Source organism: Trachypithecus francoisi, unplaced genomic scaffold, assembly GCF_009764315.1.
Source record: "Trachypithecus francoisi isolate TF-2019V2 unplaced genomic scaffold, Tfra_2.0 Lachesis_group17, whole genome shotgun sequence".
Lineage (NCBI taxonomy): Eukaryota > Metazoa > Chordata > Mammalia > Primates > Cercopithecidae > Trachypithecus > Trachypithecus francoisi.
Window position 1 is genome coordinate 64627642 of NW_022681462.1, and position 22147 is coordinate 64649788.

At 53.6% G+C, this 22147-nt stretch overlaps 1 long non-coding RNA gene across 1 annotated transcript; it reads right to left on the reverse strand.

Annotated features, from left to right (window-relative positions):
* Nucleotides 1-1271: 1271 nt before the first annotated feature.
* LOC117062399 lies at nt 1272-20684 on the reverse strand. The gene is made up of 3 exons (XR_004428351.1): nt 20303-20684; nt 16845-16847; nt 1272-1302 (listed from the first exon to the last, which is right to left on the reverse strand). It is a non-coding gene; the product is annotated as an uncharacterized LOC117062399 (long non-coding RNA).
* Nucleotides 20685-22147: the final 1463 nt, after the last annotated feature.

The window sequence follows — 22147 nt, forward strand, 5'->3', positions numbered from 1 at the left end:
GTTCTAACCATTATGGGAGCCAGAACCCCAGCAGAGAGAGTTTAAGTGAATCATCCACAGTTATGCAGCCACACCTAGAAGTGGCTGGTGGCAGAACCTGTATTCACAATCTCCTGTGGCTGAGCCCCATTTCCCCACACCTCCAGGCTCTTGGGGAGCAGCAACTCTCCTGCCTCCCGCCCTCCACCTTCCCCAACATAGTGCCAGCTGGGTGGCCACAAGATACTCAAATCAAGGCTGTGGCTTACTCAGTGACTGCATGCAGTTGGTGCCATCTAAATGCTAGTTGATTGAGTAACTGAACAGGATTGAACGCAATCTTTTACTTGGAACAATAGAGTGAAATGTTGAGAGGAGGCGCTCTGGAGTCACTCAGCTGCATGACTTTAGGGAACTGACAGACCCCGCTGAGCCTCAGTTTCCTCATCTGCAAGATGGGAATCGCCATTGTGTCTTCCACACAAGGTTACTGAGAGAATTCCTGCGACGCTGGGTGCGATGGGCTTGGCTCCGTGCCTGGCACACATTTTGCAGTCACAAATGTCAACTGCTGCTGCTCTATTTTCGGGGTAGAGCTGGGGCAAGCATTTCCCCCGATTTTAACGGTGAGGAAAACTGAGGCCCAGAGAAACCCTTTTTCCAAGTTCCTGCAGGACTTGGACTGCACCTGCAAATGGCTGATTCCCAGCCTGGAACCATTAACAACAGGCCAGCATTTTTTATCCAGGTCAGTGTGGACAGAGGCAGTGGAATCAGTGGAGGAAAATATTTTTCTAGACCTTACAAACATTTCTGATCAGCAAGAGGGCAGTGTCCTCTTGGAAAGATAGTACTCTCATTTTTCTACCCCTGTGACGGAGGGATTAACCAAGGAGGGCTTCCAGGAAGAGGTGAGCATCAGAGTAACCCTGTCTCCTTAAAGAAGGAAGACACTGTGGCACAGGCTCCAAATGCTTGGAGGTGAATTTGGCCTGGGCATCTATGCTCCCTCCATGCTGGGTTTCCTTCAGGCATCAGACATGGAGCCACAGGGATGGGCCCTCCCTCCTGCCCTGTCTCAGACAGGCTCCAGGCCCTTCAAGGGAGGCTGAGCCTGTCTCTTCAGGGTGACCTGCCCTATCAGCCCTCCAACCCTAGAGGACCTCCAGCCTGGCCTGGCCTGGGGTCCACAGGCTGTACCTGAGCACTGTACCTCTATCCCCCTGTTTTCCCCCATCCCTTCCCAACGTAGGGCTTTGGGAGAACCTCCCCCAAAGTCCACTTTTTTTTTTTTTTTTTTTTTGAGAAAGAGTCTTGCTCTGTCTCCCAGGCTGGAGTGCAGTGGTGTGATCTTGGCTCACTGCAACCTCCGCCTCCTGAGTTCAAATGATTCTCCTGCCTCAGCCTCCCGAGTAGTTGGGAATTACAGGTGCCCGCCACTGTGCCCGGCTAATTTTTGCATTTTCAGTAGAGACGGGGTTTCACCATGCTGGCCAGGCCGGTCTCAAACTCCCGACTTCAGGCGATCCACCTTCCTTGGCCTCCCAAACTGCTGGGATTACAGGCATGATCCACCGTGCCTGGCCCCCAAAGCCCACTTCTATCATCTCACTCCTGTCTGCTCTTATGCTCAAGTCCTAGCTTCTGCACCTGGCATCCCAGTCTAGGCCCCTGCACCTGGCCCTGCACTCCTGCAGCCGCTGCTGACCCGTAGCTAACATTGCAGCAGCTGCCCCGCCCTCCACTCCTCCCCTCTTTTGCTGTTTCTCCACAGCCTCCTCACCAGTCAGCACACTATAGAGTTTACAGATTTGTCTTCATTGTCTGTCTCCCACTAAAATGTCAGCTACAGGAATTTGGGGAGGGGGAGAGGAGGGGTCTTTTTTCACTGTGCTCAACAAATACTTGAAGGGGTGACTGCATGATCTCCAGCCTCCTGCCATCGCACACTCATGCCAGGCACCTTTACCCTGACGCTGTTATGCCCTTGCCCCAGTGTCCTCCCGATGCCTTTGGCTGAATCATGCTACCTCTTGCAGAAAGGTTTCCGGGATTATACCTGCCCACAGCCCAGCCTCCCCTCTCTGACCTCATTACAGTGCAGAGGGTTGTTCTCCCCTTCCCCAAGCTCAGGTGGATTTCAGAGGAAGAAGGTGGACAGGGCAGGTCAGCTGCCTAGGACAGTGCAGGGGCCAGGTGTGCATAGTCCCAGGCTTGGGAGGCCAGGGCTCCTGTAACCTACCAACTTTGTCCAAGGGTGGGAGATGAGTCCTATACTTTCTCCTGTTTTGACCCTAAGAGCCTTTCGCTCCAAGTTCAACTTCAGCTAAACCTGTGGCAGGGGAGCCCACAATTGAAGTAGGAGGTGTCTTGTAACCCAGGTGGGCTGCTCAGCTCTAGGAAGGCCAGGCTCTGACCCAGAGACCCTGCAGCCAAGGCTCTGCCTTGGTGGCTTCTCATGAGCTGGAGGTTCAGGACCCCCTTGACCTTGGAATCCTTCCCTGAGCACACACAAAACAGTCTTGCTCTCTTGTCCAGGCTGGTGTGCACTGGCACCATCTTGGCTCACTGCAACCTCCGCCTCCCGGGCTCGAGCCATCCTCCTGCCTCGGCCTCCTGAGTAGCTGGGATTACAGGCACACACCACTATGCCCGGCTAATTTTTTGTGTGTTTTTAGTAGAGACGGGGTTTCACCATGTTGGCCAGGCTGGTCTCGAACTCCTGGCCTCAAGTGATCCTTCCGCCTCGGTCTCCCAAAGTGTTGGAATTACAGGCGTGAGCCACCACGCCTGGCCATCCCTGAGCATTCTTGAGAGAAGCTGTCACCAGGCAGGCTGTGCTTCCCTGGGAGCGCACAGATGGGAGGGAGATAGAAAATTTTCTTCTCAAAGAAACCCAAGCCAGGGAGCCAGGTGAGCGAAAACCAGAGAGATAGAAGGTGAGATGACTCAGGAGTTACTGTGGTCCTGGCCCAAGCACAGGGCAGCAGGGGAGCTGGGAGTCCAGGGGAGAGGTGGCCTGAGGCTGGATCTGGGGCCATGGGCCCTTGGGTGGAGAACGTCCTCCTCAGAGCAAGCCGGGGCCACTGGCCTCAGAGGTCTTTCAGGGCCTAGGATGGTGGCGTCTTCTTCCCTCTGGCTCCCCTTCACTGGGCCCATGCAGTCCCCACCTTCATGCATCCTGGGGAATGGGAACTGGAATGAGTCCCATTAACTGGAATGGCCAGCCTCCCTCAGCAGTAAAATAGTCTCTTGTGCAAGGATTAAATGGCATACAATACATAAAATACACCTTGCCTGGCACACAGTGGCACTAAGTCATGTCAGGGCCTTGCCCCACACCCCTGGTGGGCACCATCCCTGGAGATTTTCCCATGGTCACTTCTTCTAGTGAAGCTGGAGTCCACAGAGAGCCTCTCTGCATAGGGCTGCATGGAGGAAGAGGGATGCAGAGGACTTGAGGCCCCTTGCGCCGCCCAGGATGGGTGGGTGAGCTCTTGCACCTGTACCTTACCCAGTTTGGGAGGTCCCTTCACTTCCCTTGGCCCCTATTCACCCCGAGCTCCTTCTCAGCCAGCCTCCTCCGGCCCAACCCTCCTGTCCCTGGAAACTCCTTCAGGCTCCTGCCCTCCCACAGCAATGGCGCCCCCCACCATGTCCCAGAGCACAGTCTCTGGGCCGCTCCCTTCCATCCTGGAGGTCCTGCATGGTGTGTTCTTGGGCCAGGTCCTCAATCACTACACCTTGTTTCCTCATCTCTTCTTCCCTTACCTTTACTCTTCCCTGGAGATACAGGAGGGGAAATGTTGTGCTCATCAAATAGTCACCGAGTTCCAGAGGGGTATAGGAAGCCCTGTATTAGGCCACACTGTCTTTTTAAAATTTCTACCTCCAGCCGGGTACAGTGGCTCACGCCTATAATCCCAGCACTTTCGGAGTCTGAGGTGGGAAAATCGCTTGAGCCCAGGAGTTTGAGACCAGCCTGGGCAACAGGGAGAAACCCCATCTCTACAAAAAATAGAAAAATTAGCTGGGCATGGTGGTGCGTGCCTTTAGTCCCAGCTACTTGGGAGGCTGAGATGGGAGGATCACCTGAGTCGGGATGTGGAGGTTGCAGTGAGCTGAGACTGCACCACACCACTTCAATCCAGCCTGAGCCACACAGTGAAACTCTGTCTAAAGTAAAATAAAATAAATAAAATTCCCTAACAAGAGCCTGATCACAGGTGGCCTGTTTGCAGAAGACCAGCCCGATGACAGCATGTCTGTGAAATGGTAGCTTCTGTGTGGTCAGAAGGATGTTTAAGCTGTCAGGTAAAGTTTTTTTTTTTTTTTTTTTTTTTTTTTTTGAGACGGAGTCTCACTCTGTCGCCCGGGCTGGAGTGCAGTGGCTGGATCTCAGCTCACTGCAAGCTCCGCGTCCCAGGTTCATGCCATTCTCCTGTCTCAGCCTCCCGAGTAGCTGGGACTACAGGCACCCGCCACCTCACCCGGCTAGTTTTTTGTATTTTTTAGTAGAGACGGGGTTTCACCATGTTAGCCAGGATAGTCTCGATCTCCTGACCTCGTGATCCGCCCGTCTCGGCCTCCCAAAGTGCTGGGATTACAGGCTTGAGCCACCGTGCCCGGTGCTGTCAGGTAAAGTTAAAAGAGCTTGAAAGACTGAGCAAGGTAGCTCATGCCTGTAATCCCAGCATTTTGGGAGGCTGAGGCAGGAGGATTATTGAGGCCAGGAGTTCGAGACCAGCCTGAGAAACATAGGCAAAACCCAGTCTCAAAAAAAAACCAAAAGGCCAGGCGCGGTGGCTCACACCTGTAATCCCAGCACTATGGGAGGCTGAGTCGGGTGGGTCACTTGAGGCCAAGAGTTCAAGACCAGTCTGGCCAAAGAACTTTGGCAGAGATGGGGTTCTGTAGAGATGGAAATCCATCTCTACCAAAAATACAAAAAGTAGCCAAGCATGGTGGCACACACCTGTAGTCCCAGCTACTTGGGAGGCTGAAGTGGGCGAATTGCTTGAACCCAGGAGGCGGAGGTTGCAGTGAGCAGAGATTGTACCACTGCACTCCAGCCTGGGGGACAGAACGAGATCCTGTCCAAAAAAAAAAAAAAGGCCAGGTGCAGTGGCTCACGCCTGTAATCCTAGCACTTTGGGAGGCCAAGGCAGCAGGATCACTTGAGCCCAGGAGTTCAGCCTGGACAGCATGGTGGGACCCCATCTCCATGCCTGTAGTCTCAGCTACTCAGGAGGCTAAGGTGGGAGGATCACTTGTGCCTGGGAGGTGGAGGCTACAGTAAACCTTGATCACACCACTGCACTCTAGCCTGGATGACAGAACAAGACCCTGTCTCAAAAAAAAAAAAAAAAAGAGCAAGGAAAGAACCACGTGTTACAGCACCTCCTCTTTGGCTGAACATTCTCTTTAACAGACACACATGGATACACATACACTAGTGTGGGCATGACATTTTTTTCTGGCAGGCTACATGAGAAACTATTAAGCAGGCACCTTCAATGAAAGGCTGGGAAAAGAGGGGAGAGTTTTATCTTCATTTTATACTTTTTGTTTGACTTTCCTACCATGTGCATATATTGTTACTATTTTTTATTAGATTTTATTTTTGGGACAGAGTCTCACTCTGTCACCTAGGCTAGAGTGCAGTGGCGCAATCTCGGCTCACTGCAACCTCTGCCTCCCGGATTCAGGCAATTATCGTGCCTCGGGTAGCTGGGATTATAGGCACGCGCCACTACGCCCGGCTAATTTTTTGTATTTTTGTAGAGACAGGCTTTTGTCATGTTGGTCAGGCTGGTCTCAAACTCCTGACCTCGTGATCCGCCCACCTCGGCCTCCCAAAGTGCTGGGATTACAGGCGTGAGCCACCGCACCCAGCCTTTTATTATTTTTTTAAATGTCCAACAGATGTTATCTGAGTACTTGGATGAGGGGCCTTTCTGTTCTTTTTCTGTGGTGTCAAAGAAGAAAACGGTAATGGAAGTTGGCATGAAACAGCTGTGGGTTTGTTGGGTCTTGCTGTAGGGGGCAGAGCCGGCTGGGGACAAGAGGCTGAAAGGCCCAAGGACCCCGGAAGGGGATGGAGGAGTCACTGCATGGGGGTCCTGCCCATCCGCCTCCGGGCTGGGCGGCCTCTAAGGGGCCTGGGTAGGGCGTCAGGCTTTGGAGCGCTCTCTCCCCATTGAGCTAAGCCTCCCAAAGCACCACCTCCTTTACTCAGGGGGCACGAAGCAAGACCTCTGTCTGTGTGCCTGAAGTTTGCCCCCAGTTTGCATGTCCCCTCACTGCCTGTCCTCTTCCTGAGCCTCTGGCCATGGCCTGTGGCAGATGGAAGGCAGAGGTGAAAGAGATCTCGGGCCAGGAGCTCTCTGATGAGTCCTGCCGTGTCTGCTCACAGCTGCCTCCCTCCATCCCTGTGGCAGATGACCAGGCAGGAGCCACACCTTGCTGGCTACTCCTGGAGGGCCTGGGGATACCTGGGGCTGCACGGGTGCAAAAATGACACCCCACTTCTCCCCGTGGTCTGGCCAGATGGGCTCCCTAGGTTGCCATCGCTGCTGGCCCAGCCCCAGATGGGGCAGGCTATAGTTTCTGGTGTCAATCACCCCTGCACTGACCACCATGCCAAGCCATGCCCCTCATCCCTAGTGGACAGGGACCTCCCCATACATCCCTCAGGTGGAAAAAGTGCTGTGAGCTCCATTTCACAGGCTGAGAAACTGAGGGCCAGGTTGGTAAAGTGACTTGCCAAGGACATGGTGAGCTGGTGACAGCACAGAACCTGAGAGCCAGGTGTCTCTCCATCCTGGTGCTCACCCCTCAAGGGCGGGCTGATAAGAAATGAAGTTAATATGGCCAGGCGCGGTGGCTCAAGCCTGTAATCCCAGCACTTTGGGAGGCCGAGACGGGCGGATCACAAGGTCAGGAGATAGAGACCATCCTGGCTAACCCGGTGAAACCCCGTCTCTACTAAAAAATACAAAAAATTAGCTGGGCGTGGTGGCGGGCACCTGTAGTCCCAGCTACTCAGGAGGCTGAGGCAGGAGAATGGCATGAACCCAAGAGGCAGAGCTTGCAGTGAGCTGAGATCCAGCCACCGCATTCCAGCCCGGGCGACAGAGCGAGACTCCATCTCAAAAAAAAAAAAAAAAAATGAGGTTAATAGGATCTCAGGATTATGTGAGGAAAAGCCTGCCCTAAAAGTGACCCACAGCCAGGAGCAGTGGCTCATGCCTGTAATCCCAGCACTTGGGGAGGCCGAGGTGGGCAGATTGCTTGAGCTCAGGAGTTTGAAACTAACCTGAATAGCATGGTGAAGCCCTGTCTCCACAAAAAAATATACAAAAATTATCCAGGTGTGGTGGCACGCGCCTGCAGTCCCAGCTACTCAGGAGATAGAGGTGGGAGGATCACTGGAGCCCAGGAGGTAGAAGCTGCAGTGAGCCAAGATTGTGCCACTGCACTCCAGCTGGGGAAGACAGAGTGAAACCCTGTCTCAAAAAAAAAAGAAGAAAGAAGGAAGGAAAAGAAGAAAGAAAGAAAGAAAGAAGGAAGGAAGGAAGGAAGGAAGGAAGGAAGGGAGGGAAAAGAAAAGAAAGAGAGAGAGAGAAAGAAAGAAAGAAAGAAAAGAGAGAAAGAGAGAGAGAGAAAGAGAAAGAGAGAGGGAGGGAGGAAGGAAGGGAGAGAAAGGAGGGAGGGAGGGAAGGAAGGAAGGAAGGAGAAAGAGAGAAAGAAAGAAAGGGAAAGAAAACTTATGTCTGCTGCACAAAAAACTGCAGACAGATACTTACAGTAGCTTTATTCATAATTGCCAAAACATGAGCACAATCAAGATGTCCTTCAGTAGGGAATGGAGAAATAAATTGTAGGACATCCGGACAATGAAATATTATTAAGTGCTAAAAAATATTATTAAGAGCTATTGACCGGGCGTGGTGGCTCACGCCTGTAATCCCAGCACTTTGGGAGGCCAAAGCAGGAGGATCACCTGAGGTCAGGAGTTTGTGACCAGCCTGGCCAACATGGCAAAACCCCATCTCTAATAAAAATACAAAAATTAGCCAGGTGTAGTGGTAGGCGCCTGTAATTCCAGCTACTCAGGAGGCTGAGGCAGGAGAATCATTTGAACCCAGGAGGCAGAGGTTGCAGTGAGCTGAGATCACGCCACTGCACTCCAGCCTGGGCAACAGAGTGACACTCCCATCTCAAAAAAAAAAAAAAAGAAATGAGCTATCAAGTCATGAAAAGACATGGAGGAAAAACTTCAGTGCATATCACAAAGTGAAAAAAGGCAATCTGAAAAGTTATGCATGCTGTATGATTTCAACTATATGACATTTGGGAAAATGCAAAACTATGGAGACAGTAAACAGATGATCAGTAAGAAGGTGGTCATCTGGGGTTGAGAAGAGGGAGCAATGGGTGGATGGAGCACAGAGGATTTTATTTTATTTTATATTTTTTATTTTTATTTATTTATTTATTTATTTTTGAGACGGAGTCTTGCTCTGCCGCCCAGGCTGGAGTGCAGTGGCCAGCTCTCAGCTCACTGCAAGCTCCGTCTCCCAGGTTCACGCCATTCTCCTGTCTCAGCCTCCCGAGTAGCTGGGACTACAGGCGCCCGCCTCGTCACCCGGCTAGTTTTTTGTACTTTTTAGTAGAGACGGGGTTTCACCGTATTAGCCAGGATGGTCTCGATCTCCTGACCTCGTGATCCGCCCATCTCGGCCTCCCAAAGTGCTGGGATTACAGGCTTGAGCCACCGCGCCCGGCCAACACAGAGGATTTTAGAGCAGTGAAACAACAGTGTATGATGTCATTATACATTTGTCCAAACCCATAGAATATACAAGACCAAGAGTGAGCCTGAATGTAAACTATGGACTTTGGGTGATGCTATGTGTAAATGTAAGTTCGTTGATTACAGCAAATGAACCACTCTGGTGGGAGATACGGATAATGGGGGAGGAAGGAGGTATATGAGCATTCTATAGTTTCTGCACAATTTTGCTGAGAACTCCAAACTCTAAAAAAAGAAAGCCTTTTTTTTTTTTTTTTTTGAGATAGGGTCTTGCTCTGTCACCCAGGCTGGAGTGCAATGGCATGATCACGGCTCACTGCAGCCTCAACCTGTCAGACTCCAGTGATCCTCCCACCTCAGCCTCCCAAGTAGCTGGGACTACAAGTATGCACCACCACACTGGGCTAATTTTTGTATATTTTGTAGAGATGAGGTTTCCCAGGCTGGTCTTGAATTCCTGGGATCAAGTGATCTGTCCGCCTTGGCGTCCCAAATTGCTGGGAGTACAGACATGAGCTACCACACCTGGCAGAAAGTCTATTTTTTAAAAAGTGACCCAGGAGCAAGGGTTCCAAAGAGCCCCTCTTGACACTCTCCCCAAGGCCCTTTCTGGTCCCTGCCAGTGGGGAGGTGGGTTGAGGGATATGCAGCTCCTTCCCAGCATGAGGAAGTGAGACAGGCTTTGGTGGGCTCCCACTGTTGGGGGCTGCAAGAGAGCAGGCCCATCTTCAACCCCTCTCATCTCCCCTCACACTTCCTGGAGGAGCCTCAAAGATCCTCGGCCGTTGGCTCCCTTCTCCCCGGCTTCCTGTTTGGGTTCCAGAGAGACGTTTGGCCGTTTCTGCAGCTGAACTGGGAGCCAGTTGAACTGGTGGGAGGGAGGATACTTGCTGAGGAGTGGGTTGAGGGGCTGCCAGCCCGGGGGGCAGCAGCTGGGGGTCAGTTGGAGCCTCAGCTAAAGTCATTTGGAGGCTTAAATCCTCAGGCTTGGAGCCTTTGAGACCTCAGTTAGTTCAGCCCCTACCTGGATGCAGTATATATTGGGGTTGGGCTGCTGAGCCATGGACATCACCTTAGCCTGCTACAGCCGTGCAGGCACCTTCTTACTGGTGTGACTTGAGCAGGCCACTTTGTCCAGCCGAGCCCTAGGTTCACCATCCGTGAATTCCCACTCCATAGGCACACAGGCTGGTAATCAGCACTTACTCTTACGGTAGATGGAGCCCATACTTTGGACATGTCAGAAGACAGGGAAACCCAGCCTGTCCCCTACTCCTTCCTACCTGCCCCTCACCCTCTGCCCCTCGTGGCCCCTCACACCGCAAACTTGATGCTAGCTCCAGACCTGCCAGGGGTCTTGGGGAGTAGATGACAGGCCCACCCTCAGAAAACCCAGAGTGGTTCAGGCTAGAGACAGACACACTTTGCTAAGTACTCACTCAAGGTAGCAGCATGGGAAGGCTGAGTTTCAGGGAAAGATTCTCAGGGAAAGAGAGTTTCAGCCAGGCATGGTGGCTCACGCTGGTAATTCCAACACTTTGGGAGGCCAAGGTGGGAGGATCACTTGAGCCTAGGAGTTTGAGACCAGCCTGGACAACATAGTGAGGCCCTGTCTGTACAAAATGTTTGAAAATTAGCCAGGTGATGTGCACCTGTAGTCCCAGCTGCTGGAGAAGCTGAGGTGGGAGAGGTGAGAGGATCACCTGAGCCCAACAGGAGGTTGAGGGAGCCATGATGGCACCGCTGCACTCCAGCCTGGGCAACAGAGGAGAGCTTGCCTAAAAAAAAAAAAAGAAAGAAAGAAAAGAAAAGAAAAAAAGGAAGAAAAGGAAGAAGAAGAGAGTCCCAAGTCAGTTGTTTCAGAGTGAGTGGAGATAGCCTGGCACAGAAAGCTGGGCAAGTGGGCCGGGCGCGATGGCTCATGCCTGTAATCCCAGCATTTTGGGAGGCCAAGGCAGGTGGATTACCTGAGGTCAGGAGTTCAAGACCAGCCTGGCCAACATGACAAAACCCTGTCTCTATTAAAATAGAAAAATTAGCTGGGCGTGGTGGCGAGCGCCTGTAATCCCAGCTACTCCGGAGGCTGAGGCAGGAGAGTCACTTGAACCCAGGAGACAGAGGTTGCAGTGAGCCGAGACTGCGCCACTGCACTCTAGCCTGGGTGACAGGGCGAGACTCCATCTCAAAATAAAGAAAAAAAGAAAGCTGGGAAAAGGGATCCCATTAGCAGATACGCAGAGGCAAGGCGGGTACCTGATGTGGACAGGCTCCCACTCATCCTGCCACCTCTACTCTACTCCCTGGGTTCCAAGACTGACCAAAGGCCTCAGGTACCCTGAGGTGTCAACAGGATCACAGTCCCTGCAGGTCTGGCTCTGTCTGCCCCCACAGAGAAGCAGGCTCACCAGGTGAGCAGAGGCTGAGGTCACTGTAGTGTTCCTGGCTACAGGGATGGGGTGGGGCCTGACTCACAGGGCCCACAGGACACAGCCCTCCAGCTGCGGCTGGGAAAGGACAGCCCTGCCCCCGGGGAGGCCACACCACACACCCTGGAGCCAGGGAGGGAGGACGGCACTGCAGGGGCTGCTGCCAGAGGGGCTTGCCCCTGTGGGCCCCACCTCAGCAAGGCTATTTACAAACAGGAAAGGCAATGCCTTCCTTCAGTGGAGTGTGTCGCGGAGAAGCTTCTCTTTGTGGGTGCACAAAGGGATGTTTGGGAGTCAGAGCTCTGCAGGGTTGGGGTTAGGAGTAGAGGGGTACCCAGCTCCTGCTTCTCCAGCCCCAGCACAGCCACATCCTCCTGCCGCTGGTCCCAGCAAGGGTCCCAGGAAAGGAGAGTGTGAGCCCAAAGTGTGAGCTGGCCCCTGGCCCCACGGTGCCCTGGCAAAGAACTGCCTCCTTCAGGAGATGAGGGCCTTCCGGGGCCAGCTGCTTGGCCTCCCCCTTTAGAATGGGGCCTCTTGGGGGTGGAAGCTGAGTCTCCTTCCAAGACAGAACCAGGGGCCCTCCTTCTTTCTGTTCTCCATGTCCCCTGGCAGTTCTGTGCCCATTTTCTCTGGTGACATATGGCCTGGGCCTGTGATGTCAAAGGGTCTCTGCTTCTTCCCCTTGGACTGTAGGGCTGGCCATCCCACGCCAGAACTTCTCCCTGGTCCATGAAGGTTTGGAGGGGAGGTAGGGCTGAGGAGGGGTTGATGGGAGGAGAAGAAGGCAGGGCTGATGCATAATTTGTGGAGCCCAGTCTAAAATGGAAAGTCAGGGCCCTGTGGTGGCTCACGCCTGTAATCCCAGCACTTTGGGAGGCCAAAGCAGGCGGATCACTTGAGGTCAGGAGTTCGAGACCAGCCTGGCCAACAGGGTGAAAACCCATCTCTACCCAAAATACAAAAATTAGCCAGGTGGGCCGGGCGCGGTGGCTCAAGCCTGTAATCCCAGCACTTTGGGAGGCCGAGACGGGCGGATCACGAGGTCAGGAGATCGAGACCATCCTGGCTAACACGGTGAAACCCCGTCTCTATTAAAAATACAAAAAACTAGCCGGGCGAGGTGGCGGGCGCCTGTAGTCCCAGCTACTCCGGAGGCTGAGGCAGGAGAATGGCGTAAAACCCGGGAGGCGGAGCTTGCAGTGAGCTGAGATCCGGCCACTGCACTCCAGCCGGGCGAAAGAGCAAGACTCCGTCTCAAAAAAAAAAAAAAAAAAAAAAAAAAAAAAAATAGCCAGGTGTGGTGGCATACACCTATAGTCTCAGCTACTTGGGAAGCTGGGGCATGAGAATTGCTTGAACCCGGGAGGCTGAGGTTGCAGTGAGCTGAGATCGCGCCACTGTACTCCAGCCTGGGCAACAGATCGAGACTCTGTCTCCAAAAAAAAAAAAAAAAAAAAGGCCGGGCATGGTGACTCATGCCTGTAATCCCAGCACTTTGGGAGGCCAAGGCAGGCGGATCACGAGGTCAGGAGATTGAGACCATCCTGGTTAACACGGTGAAACCCCGTCTCTACAAATACAAAAAAAAAATTTTTTACAAATACAAAAATACAAAAAATTAGCCAGGCGTGGTAGCAGGTGACAGAGCGAGACTCCATCTCAAAAAATAAATAAATAAATAAATAAAAATAAAAAACAAAAAAAGAAAAAAAGGAAGTCCGGGCCCCTTGTTCAAAATTTTACATTCCAGGATGACATTAACAGAGCGTTAAACCAACCATGGGGCTGTATAGGTCACTGTTCATGAAACCAGGCCTGCAGGAGGGGTTAGGTGTTCTAGAAGCAGGACCCTTGGTGGGGAAACGAAAGGAGGCTGGAGCAAGGACTCACGAGACAGGGAGGAACTGTCCCTGCTGGACTCCCAGAAAACAAGGGAAGTGAGGCTGATGAGGCTGGATGGCACCAGATGCAGAGGGTCCTGAACACTCAAACTTGACCCTGATCCTAGAGGTAGACACTGAAGATTCCTGAGCCACAGGGAAGTGGGCCAAGGAGGCTGGGTCAGGTCAGCAGAGACATTAGACCTGGGAGGGCCCTTGAAACTCAGCTGCTCGCCCTTTCCTGAAGAGGAGACTGAGGCCCAGAGAGGGACCAAGACCCACCCAAGGTCCCAGCAAAGGGTGCACAGCCGGGCCAGAGCCCTGGCTGCCTAGAATCTGTCTCAGGTTGTGCGGCAAATTAAGTTGAGAGCCGATGTGCAGGGTAGGAGGGCGGCTGGTGCGGGCCTCTGGTGTCTGTGTTCACCCAAGGAGTAGGACCCACTCTCCCAGCACCTCTGAGCCGGGACCTTCCTCTCCTGGGTGCTCTTCTCCTCTGGCCCTGTCTCAGGGTCTCCTGTGTCCCCCTCACTTGGGATCCATCCTCTTGCTTCTCTGCTGCCTTCCGTACCTGGCCCAGGAGCGGAGCCTCACCAGGCATCTGGATTTTTGGAAAATTCCTGCCCCACCCCCTACCCCACTGCCAGCCTGGCCTTTAGGGGCACTGAGTGGGGGACCCTGTGACCATGTGACAAGAAGGCAGCCAAGGGCCGGACGTGGTGGCTCCTGCTTGTAATCCCAGCACTTTGGGAGGCTGAGGTGGGTGGATCACCTGAGGTCAGGAGTTTGAGACCAGACTGACCAGTCAAGGATGTACTGGGGGTTCAGCTCTGAGTCTGAGACAAGGGGCTGGGGCCCCAGATGATACCTCTGAGCCCCTGAGGTATGGGCCTGGAAGCCCCATCGGTGCCAGTCAGAGGCCATCCGCTTCTTTAGTGTTGCTACTGCCCTGAGGAACTCGTGTGGGAGCCACCGGGCCAGTGAGGCTCTTGACTTTCGGGGGCCTTGCTTTCCTCTTAAGGAAACCCTGTCTCTACTAAAAATACAAAAAATTAGCTGGGCGTGGTGGCGGGCACCTGTAATCTCAGCTACTCGGGAGGCTGAAGCAGGAGAATCACTTGAACCCAGGAGGTGGAGGTTGCAGTGAGCTGAGATCATGCTATTGCACTCCAGCATGGGCAACAAGAATGAAACTCCATCTCAAAAAAAAAAAAAAGAAGGCAGCCAAGGCCCAGGAGGTTCCTCCAGGCCTCAGCTCCCCTATTTCCTCTAGCCTGCCCCCACAATTTAACCAGATGTCCTGTCTCTTCTCTATTCTGCCTACATTCCAGGGCCCACCTAACACATCTGGAGGCCTCACGGAGGCTTGGGGGCCCCTGAGGACCACAAATCCGTTACTTCTTAGTGCCCTTTGGGACATGGAGAATGGTCCAAAACAGCCCATGCAAATACATGCAAAAGAGGTGCAAATAGAAATGTGAGCCATTTAAAGCCAATCTGGGCTTTAAGTGTTGCTTCCCTCCTCTCTGCTTTGCCTGATTCAAGATTTGTGAGTTTGTGTGAATGAGTGAGTGTGTGTGTGAGAGAGACAGAAACACAGGGCAAAAGACAGCGAGGCAGGCCGGGCGGGAAACCTGGCTCAAAGTGTGTGAGCTGTGCTGGGATATGGGAACACTGCTTATGGCTGAGAAGCACGTGTATGTTTCCCGGGCTCCCCAGTACCCTCTGACAAACGCTGGGCTCACTGTCAAGGATGGGGGAGCTGGACTGTGGGGAGCAGTGGTCCAGGAAGGGGTGAGGCGCAAAGGGGAGCAGGTTGAGGCTGTCAAGGATGTACTGGGGGTTCAGCTCTGAGTCTGAGACAAGGGGCTGGGGCCCCAGATGATACCTCTGAACCCCTGAGGTATGGGCCTGGAAGCCCCATCGGTGCCAGTCAGAGGCCATCTGCTTCTTTAGTGTTGCTACGGCCCTGAGGAACTCGTGTGGGAGCCACCGGGCCAGTGAGGCTCTTGACTTTCGGGGGCCTTGCTTTCCTCATCTGTTAACACAAGAGCTGGTGTGAGGAAACCGCAGTGCAATGCTGATTCTACGCCATCCTGCCCTGGTAAGATGATTTGTAACATGCAGGAAGAATGAAAATGGCAGGTCCTTCTAGACGTCTCTGCAAAAAACTTAGTAAAACATCTTAAAGGAATGAGCCCCATTTTAGGAGGCAGAGAGAAATCCCCATCCAGAGCCAGTGGGTCTCCATATGGAGCCTCCTTGGGTCCCATCCTCAGTTCTGAGGAGATCAGGGGCACCCTTACTTGGAAGAGCTAAAGTCATCTCTCCCACATAATGGAGGCCATAAGGGGTTAAGTGTTCAGGTATCAATACAGGTGAAAGAAAGTCAAAGGGAGAAAGCGGCCAGGCGCAGTGGCACTCGCCTGTAATCCCAGCACTTTGGGAGGCTGAGGAGGGAGGATTGCTTGAGCCCAAGGGTTTGAGACCAGCCTGGTCAATATAATGAGACCCCCATCTCTACAAAAAAATTTTTTTTTTTTTTGAGATGGAGTCACACTCTGTCGCCCAGGCTGGAGTGCAGTGACGCGACCTCGGCTCACTGCAAGCTCTGCCTACCGGGTTCCCGCCATTCTCCTGCCTCAGCCTCCTGAGTAGCTGGGACTACAGGCGCCCGCCACCATGCCCAGCTAATTTTTTGTATTTCTAGTAGAGACGGGGTTTCACTATGTTAGCCAGGATGGTCTCAATCTCCTGACCTCGTGATCCGCCCACCTTGGCCTCCCAAAGTGCTGGGATTAAAATTTTTTTTTTTTTAATTAGTCAGGTATGGTGGTGCACACCTGTGGTCCCAGCTATTTGGGAGACTGAGGCAGGAAGACCACTTGAGCCCAGGAGGTCAAGGCCGCAGTGAGCTATGATCACACCACTGCACTCCAGCCTGGGTGACAGAGCAAAACCATGTCTCAAAAAACAAACAAACAAAAAGGCCGGGCGTGGTGGCTCACACCTATAATCCCAGCACTTTGGAAGGCTGAGGAGGGTGAATCACTTGAGTGAGGTCAGGAGTTTGAGACCAGCCTGGCCAACATGGTGAAACCCCATCTCTACTAAAAATACAAAAATTAGCTGGGAGTGGTGGTGTGTGCCTGTAATCCCAGCTACACAGGAGGCTAAGGCAGGAGAATGGCTTGAACCCAGGAGGAGAATGGCTTGAACCTGAGAGGCAGAGGGCGACAGAGCGAGACTCTGTCTCAAAAAAAAACAAAAAACAAAAAGCAAAAAAACAAAAAAAAAAAGAAAGAAAGAAACACAGGGTTGGGAATTGTGGCTGGAAAAAAGCTGAGCTTGGGGCCTAGACAGCTGTGGCAAGAATGGTGTTAGGTCTTTTTCAGTTTTGTATGGCTTTTGCATCAGGCAGGCCAGCTTCTGCCACTTCCTGTCTGTTTGAGCATGGCCAAGTCCTTTAATGTCACCCAGCCTCAGTTTCCCCATCTGTAAAATGGGGATGACAATGCCTATCACTAGGCCTGCAGTGTCAATGCAGTTCACTGAGACATGCAGAGAGAGCAGTGCAGGCCCAGGCTACGGTGGGGCTTACCCACCATAGTAGCCTACCCGCACAGTCACCTGGGGCTTCCCCATGAGCAGGAATGAGGGCATATCAATCGAGGTGTTACTTGAATAAATAATTCCATTTTTCTGTATTTATAGAAAAAGACACAGGTGAACCCTGTGTCATACTGTCTGTGGTTCCTGCTGTGGGGAGGCTGACCACGGCCTTCTCACCCAGGGCCAGGCCCCAGGCTTAGGTGCGATAGAGCAGTCCCCGCCCCAGCCCTCGGAGGCTGTGCACTTAAACTTCAAAGCGCCTTCCAACAGACGCAGCTGGTTTCCTGCAGCCTCGCAGCAGCCAATGCCAGCCTGAATCACCCTGGCCTAAGGGAAGCTGGGGAGCAGAGGCCCATAGAGAGCTTAGGGCAGGTTAATATGAGAGGCTTCCTGGAGGCAGAACACACCCAGATTCTGACTGCTAGAAGAAAGAAAAGAATGGCTGTTGGGGAGCCGCTGTGGCCCAGGGTGTTGGGGCCTGGGAGGTGTAGATTCAGAGGGGTCTTTAGGAGGAACCGCTTGGGAGATAAGAGCACTGATACATGAGGTCACAGGTAGGAATGTAACCTGCGGACTCGCCAAGCCCCAGGAGCAGCTGGGTTCAGGCAGACCCTCTTCTCCAGAAAGCCCACCAGCAGTGCCTCCAGTGGTATGGCTTGCAGCTTCCAAGCTACAGGACGAGTCCTGGGGTCTGTGCTGCGGGTATGAGAGAGTGAGATGGGGTGGACATGGGCCAGGGCCAGGGCAGGATGGGGGCATGGGGAAGTGGTATCTCTAAGCAAGGGGCTTAGAGGCCCTGCGTGGGACTGGCCTGTGGCAGGTGGGAGGGATTTTTAGGTAGGCTCAGGTGCAGATGGAGACATTACGCCATGACCCGACAGGTGGTTAATATTTAATCCCCTCCTTAATCATTAACTCCCTGGCTGACTGGGCAGGAACAGGGCTGTTGTCAAATCAGTAACCACAGGCCCAAGAACAATGTCCACAGATCTCACGGCCTCTCCCATTGCTGGCCGGGTGGGGTAACCCCTGACCCTGAGGGCCCTGGTGCATCTCCCTCCCACAGTGACCTTGGGCCATGGAGAGGAGAGGGCTTGGAGAGGCCAATCCCCTCCAAGCCCCGGATCGCCCTCTACCCTCTGCCCTCTATTTACTGGTGGGGAGTGGTGGGAGGTGGTGTCCATTCAGGCGTGAGGGTTCTAGTCCCTGCCCCCTCCTTCCAGGCCGTGTGACCTTGGGCAACTCACATAGCCTCCCTGAACCTCAGTTTCCTCATCTGTGCGATGAGGATAATTATTCGTATCTTGGAGGATTGTCATGAGATATTCAAATCTCTCATTCAAGAGAGGAGGGTATACAAGGAAGTACTTTCTAAGCGGACGACTGAGTTAGCAAACAAGTTAGAGAAAGTACAGATGGGAAGAGACAGAGAGCAAAGGGTAAAGAGGAAAGAAAACAGCTTGCGAGCTCTTGTTTCCATCCACCCAAATGCAGTTCCTTGGAGTTTAATTCATTCAACGACTGTTGATTGATAAGGCTGTGTCTCCCTAAGCGGGGCTTTAGGGGTAATTGAAAAAGGAGTCAACCTCACCCTCAGGAGGCAAGGGTGACCAGGCTCGTTCCAGGGCTGAACCCGGCAGTGTCTGGGATGAAGGTCAGCAGGTCAGTAGGATGGGCTGGAGGGTCAGAGCAGGCCTTAAGGCTGAGGCAGGGTGGGGAGAGGATCCTGAGGGATGAGTAGGGGTTGAGTGTGGAGGTGTAGGGAGGACTGTGAGTGCAAGCTTGCACCCAGGGATGTTTGTGTACTCGAGTTCAAGCATATAAGCAGACTATCTGAATACAGCCTGTCACAAGGGTACACATGAATCACACACACGGAGTAGTCAGCCACCCACCCACAAACACACACAGATACACATGGTCACCCCAGGCGTGTGTGGACACACCAGCACCTTGGGATGGCATGCTCCTCCTCTTCCAGCCCCAGCCCTGAGGCCCTCTGGACAACTCAGCATGTGTGTCCCCCAGTTTGTGTGCTTTCTGGGCCTGGCTGACACCCATCACAGGACTGAACACTTCTGGAGTTCCAAAGTCTTCAGGTGCATCAAGAAGCCATGGTATCCTCTCAAAGCCACCAAGTATCCAGCTGGAACCCAGTGTGGATGTCAGGGAGCTGCAGGCAGAGGGCTTGGAGCTGGTATTGAGCCCTGGACACATCCCTGCCTGGGACAGGAGACAGGCAGGACGGGGCGGTGGGAGCAGGTGGAGGCTGGCCCGGGGGCAGCAGCTGGGGCTTCTTGGAGGAGGTAGGCATAGAGTTGGCCTTTAGAATGGAGGGATTTGAGGGGTAGAGACAGGTTGCAGGGAGCTATTGGAGCCCCCAGGAACCAAGCCCCCAGCCTTCCTCTGGGTGGTCCACTCACATCCCACCCACACTTAGGCTGGGCCCAGGCTGCCAGAACCAAAAAGAAGCCAGGCAGTGACTTTTTTTTTTTTTTTTTTTTGAGACAGAGTCTCACTCTGTTGCCCAGGCTGGAGTGCAGTGGCTCGATCTCAGGTTACTGCAACCTCTGCCTCTCAGGTTCACGTGAGGGAGGGAGAAACCCAGGCAGAAGGCTGTCGGGAGACAGGAGCCCTGCAGGAGGGAGGCACGAGGGCTCTGGGCTCAGGTGGTGCTGGGAGGCCGGCCGGAGACTGTGGAAGGGGCAGTGCATAGGCCTCATCTTCAGGCTGTCCTCTCCAGCTGGACTTACTCAAAAAAACATCCTCCATGAAGCCCCATCAGAGAGCCCTGGGACATGCTGAGGCCCCATCCAGCCCCGACTTCCTATGGGCCTGGCCCGCTCACCTTGGGCAGGTCACTTCCCCAAGCCTCCATTTTTTCATCTGCCAAGTGGGCACAGGAATTCCCGCCCACCGTCCTTGCCCATGGGGTTGGAGAGGTGGTCTGATCTTGGGATGCAGAAGTCCCAAGAGGAGGCTCCGCGGGCTTTCCAGCCAAGGGCCAGGCAGGGAGGTTCAGGAGGTTCAGGGCTGGGGAAGAGCCAGGCCACAGCTTTGCCTGTCTCCTCCTGGGCTGGCCCCTCAGCTTATCTGGGTCAGGGCAGAGCTGGGGTGGGCGTGGAGGAGATACTCCTTTGCGGCCTGATAGTGTGAGGGGATGATAAAGGGCTCAGGCCCAGCAGCCGGCTTAGGGAGAGGTGCGACCAGTGAGGCTGGGCTAGGGGGTGGCATTGCTCCAGGCTGGCACTGCCCTGCCCCTCATCCAGCCCCACTGCATCCCTGAAGGGCAGCTGGGTACTGCCCAGCCTTATGCCACCCCATGGGCAGGAGGAGGGAGAGGCCTCTGAAGGTTGGTGGTGGCTTTTGGACACTGTTTCAGGGAACTGATGGGGGCAGAGGCCAGTCTCTGGGGTAACAGAAGGGTGACAAACTTGCCCTGGCTTTCCTGGGGCTTTCCCAGTTTCAGAGTAGAAAGCCTGTCCCGGGAAACCTCTCAGTCCTGAGCAAATCAGAATGGTTTGCTGGGGCCAGCCATTCAGTTTTTGCTTGTTTGTTTTTTGTTTTTTTCTTGAGACAGAGTCTTGCACCCAGGCTGGAGTGCAGTGGCACGATCTCAGCTCACTGCAACCTCCACCTCCCAGGTTCACACGATTCTCCTGCCTCAGCCTCCCTAGTAGCTCCTATTACAGGTACCTGCCTCCAAGCCTGGCTACGTTTTATATTTTTAGTAAAGATGGGGTTTCACTATGTTGGCCATGCTGGTCTTGAACTCCTGACCTCAAGTGATGCACCCGCCTCGGCCTCTCAAAGTGCTCCCACAGGCGTGAGCCACCGCACCTGGTTGCCTGTTTCTTAACTACAACAAGTAGGTGATAGTAGAGTAAACTTGCTGCTTGTAGTTGCTGTGAGGGTTAGATGAGACCCAGGGCTCAGCACGGTGCCTAGCACATAGCAAGTGCTACAGCCATTTGAAAGATAACCGTAGTTTGTTTGTTTTTAAATTTTTATTTATCTATTTATTTATTTATTTTGAGATGGAGTCTTGCCCTGTCACCCAGGATGGAGTGCAGTGGTGAGATCTCAGCTCACTGCAACCTCCGTCTCCTGGGTTCCAGTGATTCTCCTGCCTCAGCCTCCCAAGTAGCTAGGACTACAGGTGGGCGCCACCACATCTGCCTCTTTTTTTTTTTTTTGAGATGGAGTCTCGCTCTGTCGCCTGGGCTGGAATGCGGTGGCTGGATCTCAGCTCACTGCAAGCTCTGCCTCTTGGGTTCATGCCATTCTCCTGCCTCAGCCTCCTGAGTAGCTGGGACTACAGGCGCCCGCCACCACGCCCAGCTAATTTTTTGTATTTTTTAGTAGAGACGGGGTTTCACCGTGTTAGCCAGGATAGTCTCGATCTCCTGACCTCGTGATCCACCCGTCTCGGCCTCCCAAAGTGCTGGGATTACAGGCTTGAGCCACTGCGCCCGGCCTCTTTTTTTTTTTTTTGAGATGGAGTCTCTCTGTCACAGGCTGGAGTGCAATGGCGAGATACCGGCTCACTGCAACCTCCGCCTCCCAGGTTCAAGCAATTCTCCTGCCTCAGCCTCCTAAGTAGCCCACTACACACGCCCACCACCATATCCAGCTAATTTTTGTATTTTTAGTAGATACAGGGTTTCACCATGTTGGCCAGGCTGGTCTCAAAATCCTGACCTCAGGTGATCCACCTACATTGGCCTCCCAAAGTGTTGTGATTACAGGTGTGAGCCACCGCACCCAGCTGAGAATGTGTTTTGACTGGCATGTTTAGGGAAGCTTCCTGGAGGAGGAGACATATAAACAGACCCCTGAAGGACCAGCAGGGTCCTCAGAGATCCAGAGGGAGGGAAGGTACCACTTCCCTGCAGAGGGGCTGGGGCAAGTGCGGGCAGGAAGGAAAACAGCATGGTTGGGGTCACCAGGAGCCTGTGAGGCCATAGCCCCTGCTTGGAGGATGGAAGTGAGGGTGATGATTGGGATGGGAGTGGTCAGGGAGGGTTTGCAATGTTCAGCTGCTCTGGAGCGAGCGGGTAGCACTTGGAGGATCGTGAGGGGAGCCCCAGCATTGCTCAGGCTGAGCTTGGCAGCAAAGAGCAGGCCCTGTTGGAGGAGAAGCCCAAGCAGAAGGCTGTCAGGAAACAGGAGCCTTGCGTGAGGGAGTCACCGCGGCTGGGGGCTCAGTGCTTGACGACAGGTTCAGAACAGGCTGCTGGGACTGGACAGGAAAGCTGTCAGGAGGGCAGAGGGATACCTGGGGACACCTCCCCACAGGGCACTCAGAAGGGAGACTCTCTGCGGCCTATTCTTCTGGCCTAAGCCCCCCTACCCCCTGGTTTAGGCTTGCTTTCCTCCTGCACTCACCGTGTAAAAATCATGGCCTTGGCCCGGCGCAATAGCTCACACCTGTA